The sequence below is a fragment of the Formica exsecta genome, unplaced genomic scaffold (assembly GCF_003651465.1).
Source record: "Formica exsecta isolate Colony F162 unplaced genomic scaffold, ASM365146v1 scaffold1172, whole genome shotgun sequence".
Classification (NCBI taxonomy): Eukaryota; Metazoa; Arthropoda; class Insecta; order Hymenoptera; family Formicidae; genus Formica; species Formica exsecta.
The window spans coordinates 22,257-27,708 of NW_021848513.1; the positions used below are offsets into that span (position 1 = coordinate 22,257).

Genomic DNA, 5,452 nt, shown 5'->3' on the forward strand with positions numbered 1-5,452 from the left:
GAATTTCGTTCCGAAAATCGAGCAACGTTTAGAAAAGATACGTTAAACAGGTGACCTTTAATTATATACAATCATAAGTAAATTAATTAATGTTGCTAATAATTAGTATCTCTTAAAAATCGAAAGAACAGGATTAAAATTATAGAAAAATTAGAATAGACCTCCATTTTAAATATTGATTTTTCGTATGTCGTATAAAGATATATCTAAGAATCGAAACGAATACTCTTTCGCATTTTCGGTGTTTTAATTAGAAATCTAGGTAAAATCCCGCACAATACAAAAAGTACTCTTTTATACTATAAAAAACCAATATTGCAAAAAGTTGCGAATTTTCGTATAATATTTTACAAAAACCTGTTAGCTGACATTATATAGGGACAAGTTGGGTAAAACCGGGTAGGCGGGTCAAATCGGGTACCCCTGTTTTTTCGTAATAAATGCTGTTATCTATGGCTAACTTCTAGTGTTGGGGTAAAACCGAGTACTTACACATCTCATATAATGAAAAGAGGAAGAAGTGTTATCCTGACTTTGTGTCCCTACAAAAAGCAGTTGAAAACAAAAACTAATACTCAGAAAAAGAAACCACTAAAAAAAAAACTTTTTGAGATCCCAAAAGTTAAAAAGTGAAATAAGAAAGTCCTGCAGCAATGTCGAACAACAGGATATTTTTATTTGTGATTTTTGTTAATAGAATACATCTTTATATTGTATTTTGATTAAAATAAATCTAGATTTTGTAATTACACGGTGTTTTGCATATTTTCAAATGGGTACCCGGTTTGACCCTGCCGGTAAGACAAAACCGGGTACTTTGACTTCTCCACAAAATTCTGTTATTCTTGATAAACAAAAATTTTTTTTTCAGCAAATAGTCTTGTTTTCTCATAGTTCAAGATTCACTAAAGACTACTAAAAGTCGGAAAATTTTTTTTGTCTCGGATTTTTTGTAGGAAAACAAATCCAAAAAGGTATCCGGTTTTACCCTACTTTCCCCTACCTATAAATTTTTATTTAGTTAGCGCAACATTTTAATATCATTATTTTTGTAAGAAATAAAAAAAAAACTATTTTATACAATCTCCTTTTGTTAAAAAGATTAGGAACGATATAAATTTGACAATTCAATCTTGTCAGTTGAATCTATCGCTGATCGAGTTTAATTGGAATTTGATTGTGTTTAAGAGAGTGATCTTTTCTTTACAATAAATTTGATTTGATTTGCTATATTCTCTTTTTAAATTGCATTTTTTTAAATATTTCTACACTTGAAATAAATTAAATCGTACATCCAGATTTTGAATGAAAGAACAAAAAAGATATAAAGAATTCCAAACAATTTTTAAAAATGTATATTATATTTAAACATTCAAGTAAGAAAAAATATAGGAATATAAAACAGAGTGCTAATATAATATGAAACACACATTATTCCCAAAACTATTGTAGCAATCTACCTATATATAGTAGATAATTATAGATAATTATAGTAATCAAATGTAGATAATTATAGTAATCAGATCACATATAGATAATTATAGTAATCAGATCCATTAGGTTTCGTTTCAGTTACTCGAAAATACTAATGTCAGCTATATTATTTACAGTTATAAAAGCAAGTGTTATGTCTTTCAACCATCAAAATTTTTCGCAAAGTAAGAAAAAATGTCTTTCTTCTTTCTATCGATAAATTTAACATATTAAGATTAAACTTGAAAATGGTAGAATATTAGATATTTAAAATTATTTTTCTTATATAGAACTTTGCATTTGATCATTTGGAAAATAACGTCATTAATTTAGTATCATTGGCTAGATAATATTCGCTGGACTTAGTAAAATATCTTCTATATTATTTCTTAGAGCTATAATATTTTGGAGACAAAGTTTGAAGTTTGGTCTATCTTTTGCTGCACTCCAGCAGCACAGAATCAATTCGTACAAAGTCAATGGACAATTAAGAGGCATCGGTAATTTGCCTCCAGCGCGTACATAATCTATTACTTCCAGATTAGTCCTGCCAATGTAGGGATGCTCACCCAACGATGTAATTTCCCACATTAGAACCCTGAATGACCAAACGTCGCTCTGGGAAGTAAATATTCCGACCACCAAAGATTCCGGTGCCATCCAGCGAACAGGAAGAAAAGCTTGCCCTTTCTAAAACATGTAATTTTAACGAAATTAATCTTCTGATTCAAGTTGCCCATTTTTAGAATTTTTGTGCTAAAACGAAATACGTTTACTTATCTTTTGCTTTATATAAATAGAAATAATCTATTTTTTTAAGTTCTATTCAAAATATATATAAAAATATACTATATCATTATGACAAAAAAAAACACACAAACATTTCTAAAAAATTTTATTTTTTTGCAATAATTATATTTACCATGCGATAATAGTCATCCTTGTAAATATCTCTAGCTAATCCAAAATCGCCGATTTTGACGACACGGTTTTCGCGACCTCTCGCAGATACTAAGCAATTTCGACACGCGAGATCTCTATGAACGAAACGCAGATTTTCCAGGTAGCAACAGCCTCGCGCAACATCTTCGCACAAGGCGAACAAATCTTGCAGACGCAAAGCGTTGCAATTTTCGACTATCTCTCAAATATTGTAATAAATCACTAAATACTTATTGACGTATAGCAACAATGCAAAATATTTTTAGTATCTCTAAACTCTTTTTATTCCATGAAATTAGAATATTGATTGCATATACTCGATATTCTTATATTTTTATAAAATTTGAAATATAATATAATTATGAGCTAAAGCTGGCATTTATGTTATGTAGATTTAAATTAAAATAATATAAAAATAAAGTCTGTAATAAAAAAGAAATTTTTCTAAATCCTTTTAAGAAAATAATTATTGTAATATTAAATAACGCACATTATTTTTATAATATCTTATTATATTTTCAAAAATGTAATTCTTTTATCATTAGAAGGCAGCGCAATGTGATCTATACGTATTGTAAATGCGAGTTTTTTCTGCAAGTTTACATCGGTTTAACCACATTAAAATTTTCTCTCTAGGCTCTTCCTGAGACTCGGATGATAGATTTGTTCGTGGTCCAAATTCAACATGAAGTTATGCATTTGGATGTTGATTTTCAGTCTTCTGCATTTCAAGCCGCCTTCTCTGAAGTAATCTCGTACTTCAAAGGTATGATAATGTAAAATGTAAATATAATTAAAAATTGTCTGGGTAAAATCGTTTTTAAACATAAGTGATATATAAAAGGTTATTTTTCTTGATATTTTTATTAATTGATTAATATTAAATATTATACTATAAAAAATATATACATATACACATATACCTATGCATGTATATACTTAAATATACAAAGCGGCACACATTACTGTTAATAGTTATTAATATCTCAAGAACTATGCAATCAATTTTAATTGTTCTGGTCTTAAGGAGGCATACCCGTTTGAAACCTCGAAAAATGGGTACATTTTCTAGATTTTTTGCAGCGCAACGACCTGATAAGAATTTTTAATTTTTAACGATATTAAAACAATATTATTAACTACCTAAATAAACATTTTCAGTTTAAAAAAAAATTTTTTTAGAAGTTATGAGAATATTTGCGGAGCTCCTCTAAATTTTAGGAGGCTGCACGGTGTGCATGAAAACATTCGTAGATCATATCTGAAATAAAAAAATCAAAGTTTTTTCTTATTAAACATTGTAATAGCTATCTGCTATCCAAACATTTTTTCAAAATTTTAAAAAATAAGAAAATGGCAGCGTGTTGAAAAAAGTTTCAGTTCTTTTGAAAAAAAGTCCATCTTTTTTTTTATAACAAAAAAATAGAGGATCGGATTTAAAAAAGGCTTCGTTGGCAGATGCAGAATCTTATTAGAAACTCGCATGTAAAATTTGAAGTCAATCCGTCGAACGTAACCCAAGTTTTCATGCACACCGTGCACGAGTCAGAAGTTGGCCATAACGCAGGGCAGAAAGTGAAAAGGTCCCCCGCGATATTTCAAGTCGATAAAACTCGTATAATACGTAAAATACTTACATTATAGCATACATCATTGTATTCGTTTCAAACAGTGCTACAACTTTTATCATATCGAAATATTCACATTATTATAAAAAAATTATGCATACTTCTTCGTTCGTTAACACAGATAGATTTTGAAAGCAACTATTATGCTTACAATAGAGTTCAGTTTGAACCATTTAATTTGATATACATATATTTGTTATGGTCTATCTCTTTTAGTTTAAAAGATAAAAGGGGGTAGCCACTTTTGGTGGGACACCCTGTATATATATGTATATGTATGTATGTATATATGTATGTATGTGTATATATATATATATATGTTTATAGCATATAAGTTTATATAGCATATCAAATAACATATCTCTCAAATGCGTGTCTACTAGGAATTTGTTACAATCGATGCAATTGATGACTGCAGTGGTACGTGGTAGCAACTATCGCAGGGTCCGATGGCATTTTAAAAAATTTTTTGATCACTTTAAACACTAACTTGTTGGATTGTCAAACGTTCGCTCTGGTAACTCAGACGATACTATCCTATCGCATCGGAAAAAACCAGATCTGCTGCGGCAATGTTTATTACTGGCGCGTTCAAGTGTGTCGGAGAGCACGGGCGAAGGAAAAGCACTTGACTTCTCTTCGCGCGACCAAAATTTTCCGTTATGCACTTTTGACACCCTTCGTTCTTCATTATATATTTTTCATCTATCGCGTTATGGTACCGCGATGGTTCTATCTTGTTTATAATAAATTATAGCAGCCGGACATCGGCTTATAAATTCGAGCGGCAGGACATCGGCGCTCGCCTTATCATCTAATTCTAATGTCACGCGCAATAGTGCGCGAGCGGCTTCTCCTGGAAAAAATGAAGAGACTACCGCGATGGTTCTATTTTGTTTGTAATAAATTATAGCAGCCGGACATCGGCGCTAGCCTTATCATCTTTCTACAAAATTCAATAATGCCGCATGTGCAATAGTGCAGTGTGAGACGATATTTGTTATAATGTTTATAAATTCGAGCAGCCCGACATCGGCACACGCCCTTTGTAATACACCGCGCTGTTTATGCTCCCGCGATAAGCTCCCCCGCCCGCGTGACGTCATTCCCCCGCGCCACGTAAATCCCCCTCCGTCCGCGTGACGTCATGCCCCCTCGCTCACGCGGGACCCTCCCCGTCCCTCACCACCCCTCAGAGGACCTGAGTTAGAACCCGCATATTAACACTACTAAGATAGTTTAATAAAAGAAGTTGGCACAGTTTTCAGTCTGCAATAACGTGCATGTAAAAAAAATTTTTTTTTCGTGATCTGTTCAAATTATGAAGATCACCATTGTTTTTTTAAATGGAATCTCCTATCTTTTATTGCAGTGCTGGGATTTAGATGCAACTTTCGGCCGGATTTCTT

General features: G+C 31.7%; 1 pseudogene; it reads right to left on the minus strand.

Moving 5' to 3' along the window:
- Positions 1–1,351: 1,351 nt before the first annotated feature.
- On the minus strand, positions 1,352–2,637 carry LOC115240768 (annotated as a pseudogene).
- Between the last annotated feature and the right edge of the window lie 2,815 nt (positions 2,638–5,452).